The 27,311-nt window shown below is 47.0% G+C and overlaps 2 long non-coding RNA genes across 3 annotated transcripts in view; one reads left to right on the top strand and one right to left on the bottom strand.

Annotated features, from left to right (window-relative positions):
- LOC109566210 (uncharacterized) overlaps positions 1-27,311 on the top strand; it is a 154,532-nt gene that overhangs the window by 80,932 nt on the left and 46,289 nt on the right. The gene's annotated exons all lie outside the window — the stretch shown is intronic.
- LOC139185795 (uncharacterized) lies at positions 10,223-15,285 on the bottom strand. The gene is made up of 3 exons (XR_011569301.1): positions 15,006-15,285; positions 12,752-12,860; positions 10,223-10,702 (listed from the first exon to the last, which is right to left on the bottom strand). It is a non-coding gene; the product is annotated as an uncharacterized lncRNA (long non-coding RNA).

Genomic DNA, 27,311 nt, shown 5'->3' with positions numbered 1-27,311 from the left:
TTGCAAAGGGTTCCAAAGTGCCATGGGACTGTGAGAAACAACAGTGTTGGCACCTTTTTGGGTGCTCAGACTTTACAAAGAATCTTCAGGTGCGCAGCTTTACTGACTGAAGAATAAACAGAAACAGAAGTACTTCTTTCCTACCCATTATTCTAAATCTTCATGGATAAATGGGTATGTGAAATACAGACCTGTTAATTCAGTGATACGTTTTTAAGCCATATGGTTTCTATAGACAGAGACTGCCAAGGGTGGCCCTGTGCCTCCTCTTATCTGTGCCAAGCTGGTTTTCTTGGTCCAAGAAGCAGCTGCCCTCAGCCAGGTCCCCACGTCTCTCAGGAAACCATTCTCCTCAATTCTTGCAAGTGCTTCTGAGCACGAGAAAGCCCATTCTGGTGGCGATAGTCCCCAAACCAAGGCGTGTGCATGTGTGCTCTGTTGCTCAGTTGTGTCCGACTCTTTGCAACCTGTGGACTGTATAGCCCACCAGTCTCCTTTGTCCATGGGATTCTCCAGGCAAGAATACTGGAGTGGGTTGCCATACCTTACTCTTCACCAAAGTTGAAAAGAAGTATCCACCTCCAGAGACTAAAACCCCCCTGGCACCTTTAAGGGAACAGTCATTTTCCAGGCTCTTAGCCCCACTATGAACCCCCCGCTGCTTCCGTTCCCATCATTCCAGTTTAAAAAAATTTTAAGGTTGAGCCTCAGCCTCACTGTTCTAAGTATGATGAGTGTGTTTTTGACAACCTTTGAAGTCAAAAACATCTGTCTCAAAAAACTAATCACCGATCTTGAAGGTATATAACCTCAGGAACTCTCCTTCACTGAAGCTTCACTTTCCTTCTATGTCATACAAGGACACTTCTCTTTATTTTGGTTTGAGAATTAAATGCCTTAACCTTGAACTACCTAGTACAGTGACTGGCATAGAAAGCTAAATGTGCGATTAACCTCAGTCCTCTAATCTTTCTTCTCTTTTTGTTCAGTCGCTCAGTCGTGTCTGACTCTTTGCGAACCCATGGACTGCAGCACGCCAGACTTCCCTGTCCTTCACCATCTCCTGGAGTTTGCTCAAACTCATGTCCATTGAGTCGGTGATGTGTTCCAACCATCTTATCCTCTGTCACCCCTTTCTCCTCCTGCCCTCAATCTTTCCCAGCATCAGGGTATTTTCCAATGAGTCAGTTCTTCACATTAGGTGGCCAAAGTATTGGAGCTTCTGCTTCAGAATTAGTTCTTCCCACAAATATTAAGGACTGATTTCCTTTAGGATTGACTGGTTTGATCTTCTTGCAGTCCAAGGGACTCTCAAGAGTCTTTTCTTTAGCAACAGCAACTTAAATTGTTTCTCAGCAGGTGAATTTTGCCTATTTGGATTGTGAGAAACACACTTTCCCAAAGGTGTTTTACATCCTCTGGGCTCCACGAGTCCACATTTTATAGCACATGCTGGGTTGCAGAATCAGGGCTGCAGTTACAAAGGTGGAGGGAGAACAAACCCAGACTGATTGTTTTTGCTGAAGCCTCCTGAGACAGAAGTGGAAAAGCCACTGCTAATTTAGAAGGCCCAGAGCTATAAAACATTCCCACAACTGCTAATAAAGGTCTAAAGAGAAAACAATTATTTTCCCCAGGTTCGTTATTCTCTCTGTGAAGGGTCAGGATGGAGGGCAGAAGAATTAGACCATAGCAATAATGACTTGCATTAGTTCAGCACTTGGGAGCTTACCAAAGGTCATGTATTATCTTCATCCCCAAAGAAGACTTGAGCCCTGGTGTCAAAATGCCACTCTGTCTGCTCTACCTTCTGCCCAGCATAAAGTTCTTGCATTCATTTCTTAGGAGAAATTGTTCTTTCTTCGCGTGTACACCAAGGTCAAGAAGACACATAGATAAAGCATCCTTGAAGCCCTTGGTATGGAGGAGGTTCAATAGGATATGACTACAGAGATTCCCCGATGGCTCAATGGTAAAGAATCCGCCTTTCAATGCAGGAGATGCATGAGACTCACATTCGATCCCTGGGTCAGGAAGATGCCCTGGAGAAGGAAATGGCAACCCACTCCAGTATTCTTACCTGGGAAATCCCATGGACAGAGGAGCCTGATGGACTACAGTCCATGGAGACACAAAGAGTCAGATAGGACTGAGCACATGCACAGAGCCACAGAGTAAGTGCTTTGACTTCTTCGGAACCACGATGCTCTCTTTCACTAAGATGCTACTGAAAACTAAGTGGTGACAAGGCAGTGAGGAATCAGCCTGCTTCTTCCTGGGCCTGGCTTCTAACTGAACCTGAAATAGAAGTGTGCCTCCGCGCATCAGACAGACTGAAGCTGGTGTGGGCAGTGTATGTGGCAGGCACTTTCCATAGTTTTGTTTGAGCGCCTCTCCATTCTGGGCACTGCCCTCAGATGCAGTGCTTAGTCCCAGCTCACAGCCTAGCAGGGGAAGACCTGACAAGGGGATGTAAATATTAATAGGAGATCAAAGGGGGACTGGAGCCAGGCTGGTCACGAGCTCCACTTACTATGTGTTAAGGCTGCAGCAGGGGCAGGGGGCTCTTTTCAGGCTCATCTTTGTTCACCTCCCCAGGAGAAAGCCTTATAAGAAATAATCTTGCTGGAAATGTGGAAGGAAGAGATGGAAGACCAGACCAAGTGGATGGGCAAGCTGGTACTGACAGTTCTGTCCAGAGTGGCTGGAGCTACTGTTCATTGAAAATGAAGACTCTGAGAAGGCATGTGGGCATACTTTCTCAATGATAGGCATAGACTATTAGCTCCTGATTCTATTAGACCTTCCTAAGACAGAAGGGGAAGAGATGAAAAGGGAAAAGATGTTGTCTTTTGAGACTGTGGCTGCTGCTGCTGCTGCTGCTAAGTCGCTTCAGCCGTGTCCAACTCTGTGCAGCCCGCCAGGCTTCTCCATCCATGGGATTTTCCAGGCAAGAGTACTGGAGTGGGTTGCCATTGCCTTCTCTGTGAGACTGCAGAGCTGGGAATATTTCTAGGCAGAATGCGAGGGAAGCAAGGTTGGCAGGTCAGAAGCTAGATAATTGGGAGCCTTTGTGTGAATTAAGCAGTGAAGTGAAGTGAAGTCGCTCAGTCGTGTCCAACTCTTTGCAACCCTATGGACTAGTAGTATGGAGTAGCCTACCAAGCTCCTCCATCCTTGGGATTTTCCAGGCAAGAATAATGGAGTGGGTTGCCATTTGGGTGCCCCTTCTAGGTACACAGCCCAGTGAGCAAAAAAAGATGCAGTCCCATACCAGAGTACATGACTTGCCAAATAAAACTCTGGCTGAGTTTCAGCCTCCACTCATGCCTTCAGCAGGGCAAATTTGTGCAGTATGCAACCTATGGAACTGTCCACAATGGTCCTAAGGGTCAGTTGAGTTGTTTTGGGGAGAATCTGAAGTTGCTGCTTTTCCTGAATGGAGGGAAATATACCACTAGGAACTCTACATTTCCTGCTGAAGACTTTCTCAGCCTCCTTCAAGGCTTGAGTTTGGCTGTGGGAAGTATCAGTGGAAGTTCTGACAAAGGAGGAGGAATGGTGTACTACCTTAGGACCTTCCCAGAGGGGAGGAAGCGCATTCCTGGTTCATGATGGATAAACACCCACGAGTGGAGGATAAACTTCAATGAAGACCACACCTAGCATCACCCAAGGAAGAAGAACTGCCACAACTTCAGAAATGAGGAAGAGGGCGGGACTCAGCATCCCTCTAGGGCCAAGGAAGAGACTCCTCCCCAGAGGTGGAACAGCTGTCCTCCTTTTCGAGGCTGTGGAGGGAGGCACCTGCATTCCACAAGCAGCAGGTCACGCTCTCTGAGCAGGTGTGGAGGGTCACGCTTTCTGAGCAAGTGTGGAGGGCGAGAGTCAAGATGACTTAAGCAGGGGAGGGGCCCATCACTGTCAGCTAGGTCCCAAGGCCCGACGGTGCTTCACTTTCTTTCTTCCAACGCCACCACTTTTTCTGTGACCTGAGCTGCTGGTTATCTGGGTCAGGCTGCCAGCTAGGGCTTACTTAAGCATGAACATGCAGGCACCCCAGAGTCTGCCTCTACTGCAGGCCTCAAGGCCGGCTCACCTGCATCGACCCAGCTGGCCTTGACTGAGGTCAACGCGTGGATGAGAGATTACAAGTGGTGTGTGTGTGTGTGTGTGTGTGTGTGTGTGTACATGGGTGTGTATGTGCAGGAGGTAATGTGAAGTCTCCACAGAGGTGGAGTGTCTTCCCATCAGAATATTTGTATCTGAAACTCAGGAAACATGGCTCCTCAGGTGAGGTAACTCCTGTGGGAATCACCACCCACTCTCACCTTAGTGCACTGTGGCTTGGAGGAGTAGGAGTTACTGAAGGAAGAAAAGGCTCATATTCAGTGGCTCTCCCAACCATGGGCTGAGGACTCTACAGGTGGCCTAGAGGGGTCTGACCTTCAGTGAGCTGGCCGCAGGGCCATGGCCCCAGGCCTAGCTCCACTAAAGAGTGGGAGACCCAAGAGGACTTCCTCTTCAGTGTTCATCTTGTGTCTTCCCCAAGAATGCTCTCCCTCACCCTCCCACCTATCCTTTGGGAGGGGTGAATGCCAGCCTGTGCCCTTGCCCTGCTCTCTGAAAGCTCTCGCGCTTCCTTTAGGGGTTCTTTAACCCACAAAGGTTCCCAGAGTCTCAGACTTGGCATGGTATCCAGTCAGCTCAGGTTAACTCGGTCTCCCCAGAGGTGTTGCTGGAACTTCACAGCCATATTGTCTTAAGTCTGGTTCCTGGAAGTGGCCCTGAGATGAGGTTCCTGCACACGTGATTGTGAAGGCGGTGCTCCCACAAGAAATCGCAGGGAGTGGGGGAGTAGGCAGGGTGGCCGGGCAGTGGATGTGACCTCGGGGGAAGCCAGGCGCGGAAGAGCTCTGGAGTGGAAATCGTACCTCAGTGCCTGTACCACCTCGAGAGAAGGTTGCTGAGCTTTCATCCTCCAGTCAGCCTTGGTTACAGGCAACTCTGGGGGCTTACACGTTCCCAGGGCTTCCTACTTCTGAAGGAGAAAGTGGTTCCATTAGCCCGTGGGCAGGCCTTTAAGGAAGCTACAGGCGCAGGCTGTTCAAAGCCAAGCCCACACAGGGGAGGAGGGACCTGGGAGGACGCGGTGGAGCACTGGAGCATTGACAGAACACTCAGAGTCCCCAGAATCAACTGAAATGAGAGGGGTCTGGGAGCAGACAAGGGGCCCCCACACTGGTGGCCAGATGGCCTGTCAGAGTGGAGAGATTAGACACAGCTTTCAAGATTACCACAGGCATCCTTTCAATATCAAGCTTGGAGTGGAACTAATGGATTTCCATGGCAGAGGCAAGGCTCTCTTTTCCAGAGTTTTATGTCTCGTTCCCGCTCCACTCCTTCCCTTTCCTTTTATCGCCTGGCTTTTTCATTCTTCTGAATTGCCATATCACCTGCCGTTTGCACCACTCCCAGTGCTGCCTACTGTGAGACCTAGGGCAAGTTACTTAACGTCTCAGAGCTTTAGTTTCCTCTAAACTCTCATAACAGCGGTACCTACTTCAGGTGTCCCATGGGGATTAAAAGGGGCCCTCCGCGTGACGTGCTTGGCAGTGTGTGTGGTGTACCCCATACCTCATAAATGCCAGCTACTGTTTTGAAACAGTAGTCGTTATTCTTGTGTGCACATAATGGGTTCCACACTACACTGCAGTCTCCTCGAGGGCAGGTGCCAGCTATAGTACCTTCTGTACCGAAGTAGGCACTCATATATGTGAACGGTTTAAACATAGAAAATTCCGGGCAGTGAGAGAAGACTATGGGTTCAGGCCCACAGGTAGTTTCATAACAAAGCCCAGGATTTCCATGTTCCTAACATGGGACCTGCTTCCCTAAATTCAGGGCCCAGCATCTGCCAAGTAAAGTGTCTTCTGGCGCCATGCCACCTTTTTACTACCCAAGCACCAGCAGCCTGAGGCTGCTGCCAGCCCTCGGAATACAAGGCTGTGTGGAAAGAGGACCTGGAAGAGTCTGGTGACCCCCCCGCCCCCACCTGCTCTCCCCTGGAGGGTGGTGAGGGAGGCCTCGGGCATTGGGCTCTCTCCAGGGCAGCTGAGCCCCACACAGACAGCGAGCAGGCCTGGCATTTCCAGCCTAGGGTGCTGTCACCCAGCATCTCCAAGTTGGGTGCTGCCCCCCCTGCCTCAGTCCTCACTTGTCACTGTTTCCACTGCCAAGGAGATGGAGTGGGGGCTGGGCCGCGGGTGCAGCTCTCGTGTAGGAACAAGGCTTCCCTTTATGAGCAGCCTCTGCCCATGGAGGGGGAGCAGACACGCATCTTGCTGAAAATAAACCCAACCAGGCCTGGAGAACGGGTCGATACTGGGCGGGTGTGAGGAGTTCAAGGTGGGCAGGGGTGGGGGTTTTGGAGGCAGGAGGGTCACCTCGGAGGAATTTCCAGTCATTCTGAGTAGGCCTCACAGAGCCAGAGAACACTAACGCTGTGAACAGGGAAAGGCAGGGACATGAGACACAGGCGCTGTCGCGAGTGACACACACACTCAGTGTGAGGAGGGCTGCAGTTGTCTCACATATACACACACATCTCACACACACTCAACACTCTCCCATACATTCTCACACTCACACTCTCACACACCCACACACTCTCACACCCATATACTCTCACATGCACATTTACATGTTTTTACACACTCACATAATTCTTTCACATACATTCTCACACATCCACACACTCACACACTGTCTCATACACACTAACACACTTTCACACACTCACACAATTCTCACACACAACACTCTCAAATATATTCTCTCTCTCTCACACACACACACACTCACACTCCCTCACATACCCACACACCCATACAGTCTCACACACATATTCTCATACATTCAAACACACATTCTCAGACACCTATTTTCTCACACACTCATACACTGACTCACATATTTCCTCACATACCCATACACTCACATGCACATTCACTTTCACCCACTCTCTCACATACACTCTCATACACACTCACACACTTTCACATACTCTCTCATGTGCACTCATACACACATATTCTCACACTCTCACACTCTCTCACATACACACACATGTCAGTGTTCAAGATAGAGGATGACAGATGGCCACTAATATGCTCCTCTACCTTCCAAGCTCTCAGAAAACCAAGTAATCCCTGGTCTCTTTCTATATCCACAGAGGCTGGTCTAACGCAGACAACCTCATTCCACGTCTTGTGTCAGAAGGATGTAGAACTCACCCTCTCAGGACCTTCTAGAAACAGCAGGAAGTTAAAATTGTAAGGAAGACAGTGGCAGTCAAAGGGCCAAAACTTTTGCAGTTTCATGGACAGCTTTAACTATCTGAGGAAAATTAGGGGGCTCTCTCTTTAGAGAGGGGCTTCCCTGGTGGCTCAATCAGTAAAGAATCTGCCTGCAGGAAAAACAAAAAAAGAATCTGCCTGCAATGCAGGAGACCTGAGTTCACTCCCTGGGTTGAGAAGATCCCCTGAAGTGGGAAATGGCAACCCACTCCAATATTCTTGCCTGGAGAATTCCATGGACAGAGGAGCCTGGTGGGCTACAGTCCGTGGGTTCACAAAGAGTTAGACATGATCGAGCAACTTAGCACAGCACAACTCTTTAGAGGAATGTGCTTAAGCATACAGATGCAACACCCCACGTACAATCTCAGGGAGTCACGGCCCCTCCTCCCCAAGACCCATCTGTCAGCCCTGGGTTAAGACACCCTACCGTGAAGCACTCAGTCCCAAGGAACAGAGCTGCCTAAAACCAAACACAAAGATTACCAGCACCACCACCCACCACACCCGGAGTCCTGAGCTGTATGAAGTCATCCTGAGACTCAGAGAAAGACAAGTGACTATGTCAAATCAGTGACACATCCCAGAGAGAAACCATTCTTTATGGAACACTTACTTCCACGGCCTCTGGGACCTTTTTCAGAACCACCCATTTGGTTCCAGACCCTCCAGCGTTCAGGAAACTGCATTCCTGGGCTAGTAGGAGAGTAGGCCTAGAATGGTGATGGAATGTTCTGGGCTGACAGTCCGCAGCTGCAGCAAACAGGGAACTAGCCTATTGTGGTGAGTTTTCCCCCCTGTGGAGGAGGCAGCAACAGAACAGTTCCACACAGTGCCTGCCAGGCATGGGAGCCTGGGGACCTGAGTTTGAAATGTATTGTGATGCGAAGTACACGCCCAGTGTGCACCAGATGGTGCGGGGTCTCTGAAGGTGAATTTGAAGGCCAAGAGCATGGGATGTGGGGGCAACTATCCACTTCACCTTGTCTGGGAGGGGCACCTATGCACTGAGCTAACATTGAGCTCCACAGTGTACTGGACAGAGAGAAGCAGATGCCATGACACAGCCCCAGTCCTCAAAGACCTCACAGTCTACTGGGAAAGAGAAATCTATGCTGAACGTTACAGGACAGTGTGATGTGATGGATGCAAGCCTGAGGCTCACTGGACAGAAATCCTACCGCTGGAAATCTTCTGTGGTGAAGAGAAACATTATGAAACTGGTGTCAGAGTGGCCCAGAGTTGAGCTGTCAACTTTGGCTGTGCATCTGATACACCTGGGAAATTTTGAAAACCCGGCCACACCCAGACCATATAAATCTCTGGGGAAGGTTCCAGCCCTCAGCACTTTTTTAAGCTCCCCGTGGCTCAGATGGTAAAAAAAAAAAAAAAAAATCTGCCTGCAATGCAGGAGAACAGGGTTTGATCTCTGGGTTGGGAAGATCCACTGGAGAAGGGCATAGCAACCCACTATAGTATTCTTGTCTGGAGAACCACCATGGACAGAGGAGCCTGGCGGGCTACAGTCCATGAGGTCAAAAATAATCGGACATGACTGAGCGACTAAGCATGGCAGAGTCATTCCAGCGTGGCAGGATGAGAAGCCACAGAGCAGAGCTTCACGGCCCCTCTCGTGTGGTCTTGCTCATATGAGAATCTCTCTTGTTGGAAGCTTCATGATTGATGAGTTAGGACCTTAGGGGACACCTAGGTCAGGAGATGGACTAGTGAGTAAGCTGACACACAAAAAAGCTTTCAAATGTTTTATGTCACTGTAAGGAACCTGCCCACTACTAGCATTTTCAGTGCCCCCAGGCCTTGAATCCAGAGCGATTATGGTTTCCTTCACTTACATCTAAGGCTCAGAACCAACCCTTCTGTGACTGAACAGCAGTGAGAACATCTCTTTCCTTCAGGGGAAACCCTCTTCCAGTCTTACCTGAAAGGGTATGGCCCAGCTCTGTGGTGCCAGCAAGGCAGTCACCATAGGTTACAAAACATTTCCCAACATTTCAGGAAATACGTGGGGTGTGGTTTTGGGGTGTGGGAGGTCATGATTCAAAATATCATGAGAGTAGCAGGAAAAGTCCAAATAGTCCAGTAGAAGTAAACTCAGGGAAAATGACACATAGCTGCCTATCAGGGTAGTGAACACATGGAGAGTGAGGGTAGTATTCTAGGTCACACACACTCATATACACCCAGTTCGCACTTCACACACACACTCAGAGATTTTAGCATCACACATCATCACCCAGGATGAAGACAAGAATAAATTCCTTTAATTCTCAGATGCTCAGAAATGCAGATAAGAGCTTGTTTGGGATTGGTTGGCTGTGGGACATCCATGAAATGGAAAGACCGGAGAGAAGCCATATCGGCAGGTAGTTTGGTGAGCCAGCCTTGTGTTGGCAGGGTCTGGGTTGGTGAGAGAAATTTGGGAGTCAACAGCATGAAGGGGAAATTTCAGTCCCTGGGCACTGGTGAGATGACCCAGGGAGAGTGTAGATGGAGGAGGAAAGAGGCTAAGATGAAACCCTCCAGCGGCCCCAAGTTTTAAAAAATTTTCTCATTTGTTTTTACTTATTTCTATATGTGGGGCTGTGCAGACTTTAGCTGTAGCCAGTGGGGGCTACTCTGCAGTGGCAGTGCACAGGCCTCTCACTGCGGTGATTTCTCTTGTTGTGGAGTGCAGGCTCCGGAGTGCGTGGGCTTCAGTGTTTGCTGCATGTGGGTCCAGTAGTTGTGGCACACAGGCTTAGTCACTCCATGACACATGGGCTCTTCCTGGATCGGGGATTGAACTTGTGTCTCCCGCATTGGCAGGCAGCCTCTTTACCACTGAGCCACCAGGGAAGCCCTGCCCCAACTTTTGAAGTTGGATAGAAGAGGCTAAGCAGATGGGGACAGGGAAGGAGGAAGGAAACCAGCAGATGGGTTGTTCCAGAAGCCAAGTCGAAGAAGAGGGAGTGGTCAGATCCAAAGACCTTAAGACAAAGCACGAGTCTTGGACTTGGGGAGCAGGGCAGTCACTGGGGGGCCTGAGAGAGGTCATTTCAGTGGTGCCACGAAGACAAGAGTTTCGGCAGTGGGCAGAGAAGTCATTTGGGTATGATGGGAACAGGGAGGTGGGGGTGTGGCTGGGGGGTGTGAGAGAAGGGGATGTTTTCATGTGTGTTTTCTTGGTGAATGGGAATGATTCAGGAGAGAGAGAGAGAGGTATCAAGGCAGCAGAGAAAGAGGGGCCACTCTAAGGAGTGAAGTTATTGGGTAGATCAGAGGAATCATCCTATAAGGAGGGAGGAGCTGGCGTTTGGTAAGATGAGAACTATTAAGCAGTTCACCTGTGAAGGAAGGAAGTTGAAGTTTATTCAACTGTGCGGTGAGAGAACATATTTCTTGAATCTTTCCCACCCCCTCCCCCAGGTGGCTAGAGTTTATGGGATGAACCTGGGAGAGATCTCCTAACAGCAGTGGGAAGTAAAGTAAGCAATTCAACTCCCCTGAGCTAATCCGAATTTCAAAGGCATGCTTACATGTCCTGTATCACATCAGAACAGTATGGGTGAAGTGTGAGCTGTTCACCGCTATGTAGGTCGAACTTATTAAACTATAGAAATCTGAGATCTCTTTAATCAATAAGATGACAACAGACATTTCCAGACAGCAGCAGGAGTACAAAGGAGCATTCCATCAGCGTGACCTCAAAATTACAGAGTTTGAGAAAAAGTATGCAAGTGTCAAAGAGTCAAACAGTCAATCAAAGCAACATTCAGACCCTCTGTTTTGGTCTAACTGTGAGATAATGATCTACTCTTTACCCCACTCACTGACAGAAGGATAGCCAATAACCCTTGGGAACACACGTGACAATTACTTATGAAAATATGTTAAAGTGTTCCTGAGACATAGCACACAGGATAAGTCCTATGCTCAGATGCTCAGTCGTGTCTGACTCGTTGCGACCCCATGGACTGTCACCCGCCAGGCCCCTCTGTCCATGGGATTTCCCAGGCAACAATATTGGAGTGGGGTGCCATTTCCTGCTCCAGGCCAGAATACTGGAGTGGGTAACCTTTCCCTTCTCCAGGGGATCTTCCCAACCCTGGGATCAAACCCAGGTCTCCTGCACTGCAGGCAGATTCTTTATCAGCTGAGCCACAAGGGAAGCCCCCAGGCTACAGTATATTTCTGGAAATGGACTACTGCTGATGAAAAGTTTCTTCTCAAAAATGGAGGAAGACCTATCCGAGGAGATAAAAAAAATACACGGAGAAATACATTATTTGAGTTGATTATTGAGTGCCCATAGTGAAGTAGGCACAAACAAGCATTGCACAAATGGAAGAAGGGAGAGGCTTGCATAGGGACAGTGCTCAGGGATCTTGCTTCACCTAGAGATCTCCCTTCAGAACCCACCCTGCAGGTTCTGTTTTCTTCACGTGGATTTCCTTCAGCATTTAGGCATTTGACACTTGTCCCAATTCACAGCCTGTCTTTCCAGAGCTGTCTAGACATTTCCTGATCTCTGAATACAGGCTACCACTTCTAGCCCCTCCTCCTCAACAGAGGATTCCTACACTTACAGTTGCCTCCAAAGCCATCATCACTTTCTTGAATGCGTTAATTAACACTAGTTGAACTGAACCAAAAATGTGTCTGTTCTAGGCTAGGTAATGCTGCCCTAGGGTGGAACCACAAACTCTGTTCTCTTTTTCTTGACCCTGTACGCTCCATGTCCTCTTAAATTTCAATTAGACGGAGAGCCCAGATTGAGCAAAGAGGGTTCACTCTGCTTATGAACTATCTGGGAGTTCACACGCCACTCAAGTTTTCAAAAAGTTTCCAAGGCCTTGTGAAGGGTCAGAATGAGTGGAGGAGTCTGGGAGCAGCCCCTTGGCTGAAAACCAGGGGAGCTGAAAGTTTGCCAGCAAGCCCTAGAGGGTGACTCAGTGGGAAGCAACTTTATAGAGAAGAGTGGTGAGTAGGATGTGGTCAAAAGAGGCGTGAGGAGAGGACGCCTTTTGCACGTTGTAAAGCTAATGTGGCTTGGTGGTTCAATCAGCATTTCTCCCCAGCTGGTACTGAGATCTCAACCAGCCCAGCCGCCAGCTCTGGACCCTGTGGGACCCTGGCTGTAAGGGTATTCCTCCCTTCCACTCTTCCAGTGACCTCCCAACCATGACCAAGAGAGCAGAGGAAATTGGTCACCTTGGGAGCAACTGATATCTTGAGGGGACATGGTGACCACAAAAACAAAGAGTTGTGTTTGTGGTTTGGAATGTCATTCCGATTGCGAGGATGCGTGTCATCCCGAGTATGCAGAAGCTTGCTCATGGTTCAGGAGGGACGGATCACAAACCCCGTCATGTGTTTCTAGGAAACGTTGATACCTGATTATTATTAGACCAAGATGCCAGCCATGCCAGTGGCCTCAGACCCGTTCCCTGTTGGCCTGGCTCTGGGGTATCCAATAGCACCGACGCTGGACTGCATGCCAGTCTGGAAGAGAGAAGCCCACGTGCCTGTGACTCCAGTGGCCCCAAGCAGGCCGCTCTGGCTCCGTGCTGCCAGGGTCAGCCACATACACAAAATGTGACCACTCTGCTCAGTACTCCATACAGGCTAGCTAGTCTCATCCAGGAGGAGCTGGGTGGGTCCTAGCCTAACTCGTAAAACCTATCTACATACTGGTTTTCAAGAAGCTGCAATTGCCAAGAAATGACTAGAAGTTGTAGCCTATTTGTATGTGAGAAGAGGAGTGTGGAACAAGGTTGGGAGGACGGCTTCTCAATGTTTACCTTTTACATCTTTTTGTATATGAACCATGGGAGCATAATATATATTTCAAAAGAAAATAAGGAAAAAACCCTCATTATCTCAGAAAGTTTCTTCTAGCCGAGAAACTTCCCAGTGGTGTTTCTTAAAGTTGCTTGCTGTGTAGGCGTACTAGTCACAGGTTCTCTATCAAGGATGTGCTGTGTGCCCTTGGACTCAAGGTGACCCCTCCCCAAAGGTCAGAGACCCTACTCATCAAGCAGTGAGGGTGGGATGATGTCACAGCTCGCAATAACCTCGTGGCCTCTAGAACAGTGTGAAATGTGATGAGATGACTTCCTGAATCCCCACTTCCAGAGGGCAGCCCCAGAGAGGAAAGGGTCTTCTGTAGGCTGAGGGGAGGCATAAGCAGCAAGATTCCCCATGCTTGACCAAGACACCCCCCATCACCTGGAGACCATCGGATGTGGTTTCTTTACCACCCAAGCCATGGGGGTTGTGTTGGAGTCTGAGGCAGAAGGAAAGTTGTGCACCCCCGTATGCACTTGTTTTTTTCCAGAACATTAAAGTAGTGGAAAAAATACCGAAAGATCAAAAAGTAGGTATGTTAAAATTCACATTAAATGCAAATATTTAATTTATACCCCAGTGGAATTTACTATGATTTTAAATAATTAATTAATATATCATTACTAACAATTAATTAAACATAATTAATATAATTAATTAAAATTATTTAAGATTGTCACTTAGTCAAGAAAAATCATCAAACAAGACAATTCTCTCAATTAAAAATGAGGGGAGAGAAGTAAATTTGGAAAATAGGATTGATGAGTTTGCTTCCCCTAAAGCCAGGGGCTGACATTTTTTTTTTTTCCTCAGGCTCCAATATGGCTCGGCCCCTTTGTTTGAAAGACTATTCAAATTGTCTTTATTTGAAATTTTGATCCTTTGTTCATTATGAAATTTTTACATTAATTTTTATTTTTAAAAAATATGGCATTAAAATATTATTTTTCTTGATAACTGAATATTTTGGTGGCCCTTTAAATTTTGCGCTGGAGGTGAGAGCTTCACTAGTCCTGGACTGGTGAGCCCCAGTGGCCCAAGGGCGACCCTGAGGATCGCCTCCTAGATCGCTGTTGTCAGACATGTACCTTCATGCACAAATCCCCCACCAACCACCCACAGTCTTCTCAGTGCCCATGACTGAGGAGCCACTTGCCCTCAGAGAACTTGTCTCTGCATCACACCACATCCTTATGATTCAAAGCATTAAGCCTGGAACCAGCTGCAGTTATTCTTACTGTTTGCATGTAAAGCTATTAAGAGGCTTGCCTGCCGTTGTCCGGCAGCCTTTGGCTAGAAGGAGTATACAAATGTAATTCCCTTAATCTCCGGCAAGGCACTTAATCGTTCCTAACACACTTGGCCTGATCCAGTGTGCTAATGGAGCTGCATCCTGACGCAGTAGATAATGGGAAGAAGGGTGACCCCAGCAACGCAAGAGCAACTGACACCCAGCTCCTTCCCAGGCCCAAGCCCCTGCCACTGTCCTCATTCCTCCGCCTGCTGCTGCTTTGGGAGAAGGGGCATTATGGTGACTCTTCTTCACTTCCCCAGCTGACACCCTCCCCCACGGCCAGCCAAATGTTTTACAGCTGGAAAAGACGGGGAGCACTAGCTTCCTCTGTAAAGAGCTGCAGTATGAGTATATTTTCCACATGCTGACTCACAAAGAGTTGGTGCCCTTGACCCCAGTACACGGTTCCAACTCCTTGGCTGACTTGGGGTTGGGGGTGGAGGAGTGACTGATCTAGCAGTTTAAGTCACTCCTTGCCTCGGTTTTCCCGTAAGGAGAACACTTACGCCCTTCTGCAGGCGAGGGACGGACTCAGTGACCTCTCACAGTTTCTTCCAACCACAGGATTCCATCAGGCTATTTTTAGAATCGTCTGGACAGAGCTTCAGTGTAACAGGAGGCTTCTGGAGTGCGTAGAACCAAATGAAAATGTTTACGGGTGTTTGGGGGCACCAGACCATCTCTGACTGTCTTTCTGAAGTCATTCAGCTTTACTAGGGTTATTTCTCTGAGTGTTTCTTTCTGCTAAATGTCTGTTTATTTTTCTCAGTGTGTTCACTCCTTTAGCCTTTCTCTCATGTTTCCCGTCTCAACTAGGTTCCACTTATATAAAGGCAGGGCAGCCTCATTCTTTCTGGTACCCACCACTGTGGCCCACATCCAATCAGGGAGAGCTGGTTGGATGTCAGCCTGCTGTTTGCTAGCTAGATGGGCCATTGGGCAGATGACCTAACCAGTCTTTGGGCCCCGAATTTCTCTCTTATAGAATGGGATGATAGTATGTGACTCATGGAATAGTGTGAGGATTATAGCAGATCAAGTACAGAGCACAGTGTTCAGCATAGAGTAAGGAGTAAAAATAATAGCTGTTGAATGCATCAATGAGTCTTCGCATGATATAAACAAACAGCTATACAAGAAATACATGAGTGTGTCCCTGTTGCCTAAATTCAAATAATACAGAAGTATACAGTCAAAAATGAAAGAGTCCTTTCATTGACTACCCCCCTTCTCTCCCCTCCTTTCTCAGCATTAATAATAGTTCTTTCTTTGGCTCTCTTCTTTCGGGGGGAAAGAGTTAATTATCTGATATGTGAATATAGTCTTACTTTGTAAAGATCCAAATGTTTAGAAGCATACCACCTCCCCAGATTTGAAGACGTTCCCCTTCATATCTCTTTCATTCTTACCTCTGCCTCTGGAGGTAACTACTTAAAAAAAAAAAAATCTTTTGGCCACACAGCATGTGGGATCTTAGTTCCCCAGCCAGGGATCAAACCCGTGTCTCCTGCATGAGTCTTAACCATTGGACCACCAGGGAAGTCCCTGGAGGTAATCACTTTTGACAGAGATTCTTCCCACATCTATTCTATTACTTTGTTATGTTGTTCATTTGATAAGTTGTGTCAGACTCTGCGACCTCATGGACTGCAAAATATATATACTATGTATGTACAGTATACTATGTATCTACACACACATACACACATATTTATACAACTTTTAAAAAATACATTTAAAAAAAGTATTTTACCAGAAATGGTAAGTCACTTTCAATTTCATCTAGAAAAGTGAAACATGCAGGTTACTCAAGAAAGCCCTGAATTAATGTCCCTGGTTCTTTCCTGCAAAGGGGTGAGGCTGGTTTTTCCAAAATACCAAGGAACAGACTAAACAGAAAGATATCAAAACCTCTGAACACGTGTTTGGCTTCACCCTTTGAGGTGGACCACCGCAAGTATCAGAGAGGCAGGTGTTTGGGGCTTAGGGATAGAAGGAGACCTTGCTTCTCTTTAAGATCAAAGTTTTACCAAGCAGAAAGATGAAGCAGGCCGCCAAGTCCAGGAAGACATATTTTTCTTAGGAGAATGGTGAGCAGAATTTTAACTATAATCCATAAGAGAGAATGGAATAAATAAGTATACTAAAGATTTGTTATCAGCCATTAGACCAGTGGTTCTCAACCTATACTGTGACATCCATAGTTTTGCCATCAAATGTTTATTAATACATACAACTTATTTTTGCTAAAACACAGGATGCATATTACTACAGCACTATTTGGCAGATAAAATACTTTGTCAAAGAAGTTTTCTAATGTCACATCAAGAAGAGTACAATTCATTGCATGTAAGAGGCACGAGGCATGATATAATAATTTAGAACAAAATGAAATTTGTGAATTTACTGAAACAGGGGAGAACAACATAGGCTAGAATAACATAGTAGCTAAAGGTTCAGACTCTGGAGTCAGCACCCTGGATTCAAATCCTGCCTCTTACTATTTATGGGATCATGAGTGAATTTTCTCATGTGTAAAGTAGGGGTAATACTACCCACCCCATAGATTGTTAGGAAGATCATAATATTTTTAACATGCTCAGAACTTTCCTGGCACATAAATATTAGCATTCATTACCTACCAGGTTATACTTAACCCATCATTCACTATTCACTCAATAAATATTGAGTATCTATTATGCTTCAGCCATCATGCTAAGCTCTGAGGATAAGTGGTAAGAAAACAAAAGATACCACTTGAACTCATGGACTGGGAGAGAAAACATTAATTAATAATTGCACAAACAATATAAAATTGCAACTGTGATGAGTACTTTGAGCCATAAGAGCTGGTAATGACTACCTGGGAGTAGGTCTCCTTGAGGAAGTGACTTTTACATGCTATTTGATGCACTCACCAGGTAGAGTTTCACTAAATAAAGATGGGATGCCAAAGATGAAATATATATTTCTTATTATAAATCATAATATCTCAGGCAGGTAAAGGCTAGGGTCAGAGACATCCTTGAAAAGGCTGTAGATTCTGGGGGAAAAGGTGACAGATGGCCTGGGTAAGGATTATGGTGAAAACAAGGGACTTGCCTGGTGGTCCAGTGGCTAAGACTCCATGCTCCTGATGCACAGGGCCCAGGTTTTTATCCCTGGTCAGGAAACTAGATCCCATATGCCACAACTAAAGATCCTGCATGCTGCAACTACAGATCCCCTGTGCTGCAACCAAGACCCAGCGCAGAAAACTAAATATTTTTTAAAAAAGAAAAAAAATCAATAAATGGGGCACACTATTTCCATATCCCACTACCTCTATCAGCCACATCCATTGGAAATGCATCTCAGGCCAGGGCAAACCCATCAGCAACAACTTCTCAGCAGCCATGGTTCTGAGCAGGCATCAGAGAAAATGCAAAAGAGAAGTATGTGTTCTTTGGCTTTTCTGTTTTCTCTCTCGGAGCGTTTCGCCAGGAACAGGCATGCTCTTTATGGTGCTGTAGGCCGCAGGCAGGAGGTGCAGGCCAGGTGCACAGCCCTTCCTCCTCCTCTAGCCATAAGCGGCTGTGAGTTAAAAGCCTCTAAAATCAAGACTAGTGTCTGTGCTCACATCTGATTCATTTAGTTTTCCTCAAACTCCAGCCCAGCCTACACAGAGCAGGGTGTGGCAGCCAGGAGAGAGATTTCAGGTTGGAGATAAACAGGGCTAGAATTAATAAGGAAATTGATAATGGGGGAAGGGGGCTGCATACAGCAATCCCACCCCATCGCATCACCAGATGAAAACCTGCTCTGAGAGAGGGAGGTGTGTGAGGGTTGGTTATGCAACTGAATGTAAGCAGTGGGTGCAGTGTCTGGCATTTAATAGATGCTACTTATGATTATCATTGTCTTCTCCTATGCATAGAACTGAAGCATTCTGCTTCATTTAAGATATTGGGTAAATGCTTCAGGTGTCAGCTTTGGGGCTGGGGGTGGGGGACTAAGCGGTCACTGCTTACCTAGTAGCTGGTTCTTTCCACATCAATGCTAGGGTCCCTTTGCCTTAGAGAAGCCAGACAGAGGCTCCCCAAACCATCATTCTCTCCCATACCGCCTGGCTTGTACCTTGGAGAACAGGTTGGTCTCTCTCTCTCTCTCTTCTCTCCAAGGTGTTTAAGGCAGGAAAACTGGGAGGAATTGAGGGACTACAAACAACCAGCCAAAGAGGGCATTGCTCACCTCTAAGGTGAGTACTGTTACTACCTCCATTTGACTAATGAAGAAACAGACTTAAAGAGGTTAAGTACCTGGTAAGTGAACAGAGTAGGAATCTGACATAAGCTGTCAGAATCCAGGGCTCATGCTGTCATCACTGTTTATCCTGCTTTTCCAAGAAACCACATGGCCAGCTGTCCCCAGCTCTCCTTTTCCTGTTCTTAAGCAGCGGAGTACATCTTCATAGCTGGGGACTGCAGGCTATTAAACAGGAGACTGCACGCATCTCATCACTAGTGAGCCCAGGCACACACAAGCTCTCCCCGCCCCAGCTGTTTCTCAGCACCAGTAGCCAATCGCATCCTTTGTCTGCTTTGACTGAACTTGTGGCTGTTGGTGGGAGGTGGGTAAAAGAAGTATCCACTCATCCATTCACCCACCAATAGTGATAGAGCCTCTACCCTGTGCCAGGCTCAGTGCCAGAGGCTGGAGATAAAGACAGGAACAAAGCCCCTCTCTTCTTGGAGCTGACAGCCTGCTCAGGGGTGAAAGACAAGCAAATTTCACGGAAATTCTCATGGGGGTTGCACCTGTTGATTGGAGACAGAGCAGGGTGGTTCAAGAAGGCTCCCTGAGCCAAATCCTGATGGGAAAGTAATTGGAGGACCTTCCAAGAGATGGATCAGCATGTATAAACACACAGTGATGAAATAAATAAGAAGAAACAAGAAGCTATGAAAAAAAAAAGAGCAACACTGAATGACTAGATCAGTCGTTCTCAAGAGGGGTGATTTTGTCACCCAGAGGATGTATGGCAAATCTGGAAACTTTTCTTCTTTTCTTTTCTTTTTTGCATATTACAAGTGTGTGTGTGTGTGTGTGTGCACACGTGTGCGAGTGTTCCTGCTACTGACATCTAATGGGTAAAGGCCAGGGATGCTGTTCAAAATCTTACATTGCACAGGACAGCCCTCCACAACAAAGAATGACATCTGGCCCAAGATGTCAATAGTGTTGAGGCTGAGAAATCCTGGACTAGACAGACTATATATGTTTGGAAGAATATAAATACGTTTAGCATACGATAAAGGTGGCATTCCAAATCCAGTGACTCATTCAATAAATGGTGTTGAGATTCCTGGGTAACCATCTAGAAAAAGATTAAGTGGAAGCCATGGGTGCGTTTGTGCTTATTTGCTCAGTCGTGTCTGATTCTTTGCAACTTCATGGACTGTTGTCCACCAGGCTCTTCTGTCCATGGGGATTCTCCAGGCAAGAATACTAGAGTGAGTTGCCATTTCTTTCTCCAGGGGGTCTTTCCAACCCAGAGATCGAACCCACATCACCTTCATTGTTAGGTGGATGCTTTACCACTGAGCCACCTGGGAAGCCCCCTCATACTATATACCAGAATAAATTCCAAATGGATTCAACATTTACATTTTGATAATAAAACCACACAAGTACCAAGAGAAAACATGGGAGAATTCTTTTATAATCTTACAGTAGGAAAATTATTCCTAATTATGACTCAAAAACCATAAGCTAATAAAGTAACAAGTTGATAAATTCACCTAATAAAAGTTAAAAAAAAAAATTTAGAGCTTGTGCACGCCAAACAAGCAAACTTGTGTAAGCAAAGTAACAAACAAATGAAAACCTGCAAAGAATATATGCAACTTGGCAGACAGAGGTCTAATCTCCTTAAATTACAAAAATATAAACAGATCTCTAAAGAAAAGATTCATAAAAATACAAGCAAAGGTAATGAAAAGACAACTCACAGAAACAAAAGGAAATCCAAATGGCTATGTGCTGAGATGCCTGTTGTGTTTTTTAACCTATTAGCGTGGCAAAAACACAAGTTTGAAAATACACGGTTATCCGTGAGGACTCAGACATTTCCGTCCATTGCTGGTGAGCATGTCCACTAGGCCAGACCCAAAGGGCAATTTAACAATCTTTATCACAATAAACCTGGGCTTTCCAAGTGTCGCTAGTGGTAAAGAACCCGCCTGCCAATGCAGGAGAGACAAGAGACGCAGGTTTGATCCCTGGTTGGGAAGATTCCCCTGGAGGAGGGCATGGCAACCCATTCCAGTATTCTTGCCTGGAGAATCCCATCGACAGAGAAGCCTGGTGGGCTACAGTCTAAAGGGTCGCACAGAGTTGGACATGACTAAAGTGACTTAACATACACACACACACATCAAAATAAATGCATATACCTTCTGACCCGGCAACCCTCCTTCTTAGAGCTGACCCTACAGAAAAATCTATTTGATGCATATAAAGTGACATGTGTACATGCTTATAAATTGCAGGAAAAAATCAGAAATGATTTAAATGCTCATTAGGCAATGGCACCCCACTCCAGTACTCTTGCCTGGAAAATCCCATGGACGGAGGAGCCTGGTAGGCTGCAGTCCATGGGGTCGCTAAGAGTCGGACACAACTGAGCGACTTCACTTTTGACTAGGTTAGGGGTCAGTGAACTCTCATTAAACTGGCCCCTCTGCCAGCTATTGTAGGGCCTGAAGCTATGAATCATTTTAAAATTTTTTAATGGTTGAAAAAAATCAAAAGAAGAATTTAATTTCATGACGCGTGAACACCATATAAAATTGTAACATTAGTGTCCATAAGTAAAAGTATACAGAACACAGCCAGGCCCCTTTGTCTACACAACACCCAGGACTCCATTTGTACCATAGCAGAGAGGGGAGTGGTTTCATGGAGACCGGATGGCCAAAAAAACCTCAGATATTGACTATCTGGTCCTTCACAAAAAAGTTTGCCAGATTAGAGTGTATCCAAGCAATTGGATACCACAGAGTTATGGAAAACAATGAGAAAACTCTTTATGAATTTCTGCGGAGAAGTTTCTAAGATATTATGACTAAATGTTTAAAACACAGATATAGAAAGTATGACTTACATGTTATCATTTGAGTAAAAAAGGGAGAAGGCTACGCATAAAAATGATCTGGAAGGAAATACAAGAAATTAATAAATAGTGGTTAGGCACGTAGATTATTATGTATGTGTGTATTGGTGTTATCTATTCAAAAAAGTAAATTAAAAATTATTTTAAAATATACACTCTGACAGAGAAGAACGTGGATTTAGGCCACTGCAAATACGTGGGCCCGGCAGGAGCACAGCTTGTGAGGGGCTGGCAGCAGTATGCGGGGTGCAGAGAAGGTTGGAGAAGTCTACAGGGACTGATGGCTGGGCCAAGGAGTTAGCATTTTCACCCATCCAAGGCCAAGGGCAAACAGGATCAATTTGTGATTTAAAGAACTAGATTCTAGAAAGCAGAAAAGGGTGGTTGGACAAGGCTTGGGCTGGTAGGGAGAAAAAGGTGAGGACTGCTTTGTGGAGAGGACCTGGGAGGCTGGGGACCTAGAGTGAAAGGGAGGCTTACTTTTACTATAAATGCTTTTGTCAGATTTATTCATGCACACTCATTTCCATGTGCATTTGTCCTAGAGAAATCATTTTATTTTTAAAAGCCCTTCAGACCAGGTGCGATGAGGCCTGAAATGTGTCAGTGGTGGTGGGTGGGGGTGGGGAGGAAGGAGAAAGTCCAGAGCAGAGTTGCCAGGACTGACCAGAAGTGGGGGTGATGGGCCTAGAACTGTGCCCACACCTCCAAGGACCTAAGGAACAGAACCTTGTAGGGAGGAGGGCAGGAGAATATAAAGTTCAAGAGTAGAAAGTTCACCTGCCCCAGGTGACTTCCTCTGGCTTCCTAGGCCACAGCACAGGTATCCTGTAGGTACAATATACCACCCAGGCACTCTGCACCTTTGATTCCCCTTTGACCCAAGCAGGACGTCTACAGCCTGGACATGACCTGGGCACAAGCCCCATGTTATGCAGACTCTAAGGTCCAGCCCAGGCCACCAGCAGTCCCAACTGGCCCCTTCCTCCCATCTCCTTCTAACACCGCCAACCCCTTCCCTCCTCTTTGCTTCAAAGGAAAGCGCCACACAACCAAGCTAGGATATTCTCTAGGACTCCTCTGAGTCATTCATTTTCTTTTTGTCTGTACATGCTATACTTGCCCCACTGACAGTGCACCACCAGCTCTTTGGAGGCAGACTGGAGCCACAGTATTTCTTTTCTATATGGTAGGTGCCCATGAATGTGCTGACTGCCTGGTTGGTGGGGACTCCCCTGTTGTCTTCTCAACAGCACCGCCAACACATCTGCCCTCGCAACACATCCCCCTCCAACTCTGCAGAGCCCATCTCCCACTGAAGGAAACTCTTGCCCGCCCAAGAAGTCGAGGGTCTGCTCAGCGTTCACCCCACTTCGTTGGCTCTCCACATTCAGCTCTCCTTTGCCTAGATCCGTGCGTGCTAAGTCACTTCAGTCATGTCTCACTCTTTGCAAGCCTATGGACTGTAGCCTGCCAGGTTCCTCTGTCCATTGGGATTCTCCAGGCAAGAATATTGAAGTGGGTTGCCATGCCCTCCTCCAGGGGATCTTCCTGACCCAGGGATAAAACCCTTCTCTCTTATGTCTCCTGCATTGGCAGGCAGGAGGTTCTTTTTAACCACTAACACCAGCTGGATCACGACTGAGCGACTGAACTGAACTGAACCAGCTGGGACGACCCTTTGCCTGGATAGCATGAGCCAAACAGAAACTCAGTAGCCAAAAGCTGTCCTTAGGCAAGTGTTCTGTTTGGCCTCCTACACAAAAGGGAACATAACTGAAAATAATAGTAAACAGCAAGGCTCATCACTGTTTCAAAGAGACATCAGTGCCAGCAGCTCCAGTGAGACCCTGGCGGGTCAGTCACTTTATCTGCAATCAGAAAATGAAATTCACCTGCCTCTGTGGGTAGAGTGCTCATAAACTCTTAGAAAACTGGAAATGACTTTATAACTGCCACTTCCTGCTGTTGTCCCTAAGAACTTTGTGATCACAGCCCTCGGGATCCCAGTATGCCACCGACCCACGTGAGAGTGTACTCTCAGTGCAATGAAATTAAGCGGGTACTTAATGGCAACCTCAGCTCAGATCCCTCGACAGAAAATAAACGCACAACCCAACTCCTCAGGGGCACTACGGATGGCTGGTCCCCGCCAGACAGGGGGTGGGGCCTGGAATGAAATGGCCTGGGGTCCGGGTTGGAAGTCCTCGGCTCCCTTCCTTCCGGGCAGGGCAGATGCCAGGCAGTTCAGGGAGGAGCCTAGGCATCTGCCACTTTCCCCGCCCCCCACCTCTTCCTAAGGGAGAAAGTTCTTTTCCTTCCTGGCCCTTTGGGCAGAGCAGAAATTGAAAAGAGCTACTTGTTCCTAACAAGTTATATATAGCTCAGCAACTGACTGCTGGGTCTCCAGCTTCAGGTCTGGGAACGGCCTTCCGCAGCCACATCCGGACAATTGTCCCAGTTAGCAGAAAAGCCGGGGGCAATCTTCTAGTGGCCCTTTATGCTGTGGCATAAACTGAAATAGCCCCCTTCTCGGAGAAGAGGACGTCACTGCAGCCACAATTTTCCAGAAAGGGAAGTGGTGTCAAGTTGCCTGAATAATGTGGGGTCCGGCGCCACCTAGTGTCAACTGTAGGGCTTGGCGCGCATCCCCCTCCCTTGATAGGGTGTTTTGGAAACTGACTCCAACCGCCAGAGGGACTGACAAGGAAACAGTATCAGACTTCAGGGCTGTCCTCAAGCCCACGACGAGGGACTATGATTTTGGTGGGAGAAACTGAGACGTTATGATCCTAATGCGTCATAGATGGGGGTGTTGGGTGAAGGGACGGGGGTGTCTTTCTCTTGGAAGGAAGCTGAGGTGATTCACAAGTAAATTTAGAGTCATGTTCCCAGAAGATTGGCTTGGCTTTGTCAGCTTGAATATTTTTGCTCACACTAAGGGAAAAAAACCAATAATACCAGTGCTTTTTATGACTTTTGTGCTTTTCAAACTAGTTTCTCAGTGTTCCCCCAGAGCCAGCATATGGCCTGTTTGCAAAACTCCTTGCAAGCTGTCTCATCACTGAACCCACTCCTGCCCTCTTGCTAATGTCTTTGTGGGACAAGCAGTCTCCTTTTATTATCCTCCCACTTCCTGGCTGCCTCAAACCCTCTACTAATCAAAGCCACCTTTTGCTCTTTGCTTTACATCATTCGTTTAAACCTCAGGACAGCCCAGAGAGTGGATGTTAATATTCTCATTCAATATATGAGAAAACTGATCCTTGGAGAAGTTAAGTGACTTACCCAGATCTGTCAGCTAACAAGTGGAAGTGGGATTTGAATCCAGTTATTTAGCTTAAAAACATTTCACCAAAGTATACTATCTCACACAATTGAAGCGACTTAACACACACACACACACACACACACACACATTCTATCTGCACCATGAGGGGGTAGCCAGCTAGAGCAGAGGAAGCTACAGAATACAGGAGGTTCCGGAGGACATAAATGACCCTCCAGCTCAGAGGACACTTCCTACTTTGGACCAGCCCCTGTGACCCCAAGGCTTGGCTGGACTCTTGGTAAACACCCTCCTTCTTGCCAGCATCAGTCTCCCCACACTCCCCCCAGAACACACACAACCCCAACACAAACACTTCAGCAGACATTCCTCCACACTTGGAACCAGCCCAGAAGAATAGGGAGAGCAAAGAGCAGGGACCTGGCAAACGTTCAGAATGCCAGGAAAATCGTGGATTTGTCTGATTCCCCGGGGCTTGGCTTCCTGCAGTGGAAAACTGGGAAAATTCGCTGCTGGCTGCTCCCTTCCGCTCCCCCCTCCACCCTCTTCTCTGCTCCCCACCAAAGAGACATACCTCCAGAGGAAGGTTAAGTAAGGCTACTCTCTGGAGTCCTCTGAAACAAAACTGTTGCTGAAATACACAGTTAGAAATGAAGTTGAAATGGATAACACACTGCTGCTGCTGCTAAGTCGCTTCAGTCATGTCCGACTCTGTGCGACCCCATAGACGGCAGCCCACCAGGCTCCCCCATCCCTGGAATTCTCCAGGCAAGAACAGTGGAGTGGGTTGCCATTTCCTTCTCCAGTGCGTGAAAGTGAAGATGCCGATCCCCACAAACGGGGTGAATGTGCAGACTGCCCTGCAGCCCGTGAGAAGTGGTTTGGGGCATTGGAAGGAGCACAGGATTCAGAGACATGGACTGAAATCCTCAGTCTGGCACCCCCTACGTTGAGTGACTTTGGGCAAGTCACTTAACCTTTCTGAGCCTCAGTTTTCTCATTTGCAGGATGAGGGCAGTTTTTTTTTTAAACCTATAAGATAATAAACAAGTGCTTTATAAAGCCCTGCAGAATAGGAGGTGTCATATGAAGGAAAGAACTGCAGGTATTAGGATTTAGATAAGAGATTTTTATTCACTTTACCCTTTCCTTACTCCTCTCACCCTGCCGCAAAAAAGAGACCTTCTCTTACAAAATGGATCTTAAAACACACACACACACACACACACACAAAGTCTCAAAGTCCCTGTGGGTTCATCACTTTTTTAGAGCTAAATGATCTTGGAAAACAGCTTTTCCAATAAAGACCCAGTGGCCAGGGACCACTGGACGCACTTTCTTCAGAGGAAGCAGAAAAAACAGAAGCAGGAAGGTCTACAGCAGCATATCCATTATTAGCAAGAGGAAGGTCCAGAAAGGCCATTTTCTCTGTTGCCAGCTAATAAAGGCGGGTGTCTGTGGCCGGCACGGGAGCAGTCGCGTCCATAGCAGCCCAGCAGAGCTAATGCATATGAGGGAAATTAAAAAACCCCGTTAAGAGAGCTGGAGGAGGAGTATGGAGTTCTCTCTCCTGGTGGTGAAGCCAGCTTGAAAAACTCTTGATTTCTTCACACGCTCCATTTCTAATTTAAGGCGTCTCCACCCTGTTTGGAAAACTCTGTGCCTCTCCACAGAGGGAGGAAAGAGCTTCAGAAGAGAGACTCAGGAAGAACAAAGACCTCATTAGGACCCATCACTTATTCTGACGGCGCATTCCCAAAAATCTCTATTGATGATCCCTGGTACAAATGAAGTGGTGATTACGGATCTAATGCAAATAATCTGCAGTTTAGTAACTCCCTTTGTAACTGACATTTACTAAATTAAGCCTAAGATTTTTTAAAAACTGAGTATCTTTTTTTTTTTAATTCATCCAATTATAACGCCCCACCCCCTTCTCCCTGCCACCCACCCCTCTGTAATATAATTAGTTAAACATAAGCTCCACCATGCCGGTGATGGTGAGCTGCTTATTGCTGTGTTCAAGCTGGCCCTTGCTCTCTGAAATGCTGGTCTCTAATAAACAATCCCCAGGAAGCAAATGAGGAGGGGGTCATGCATCAGCCAAATGAGGAGGGGGTCATGCATCAGTCAGGCTGCTGTTGCGTTATCACACGCAGGACACAGAAACAGGGCTGGCGGCACTGGTGATGCTGAACACGGAGATTTCTCAGTTTCTCTCTTCTGGTCCTTTCCTCTGATTTGGAGCCAGCTGAAGACTGCTCTGGAGAAGGCAATGGCAGCCCATTCCAGTACTCTTGCCTGGAAAATCCATGGATGGAGGAGCCTGGAAGGCTGCAGTCCCTGGGGTGGCGAAGAGTCAGACACGAC

Source organism: Bos indicus, chromosome 11 (assembly GCF_029378745.1).
Source record: "Bos indicus isolate NIAB-ARS_2022 breed Sahiwal x Tharparkar chromosome 11, NIAB-ARS_B.indTharparkar_mat_pri_1.0, whole genome shotgun sequence".
Lineage (NCBI taxonomy): Eukaryota > Metazoa > Chordata > Mammalia > Artiodactyla > Bovidae > Bos > Bos indicus.
The sequence above is the reverse complement of the archived record's forward strand: the minus strand, read 5'-3'. Positions and strand labels throughout refer to the sequence as shown.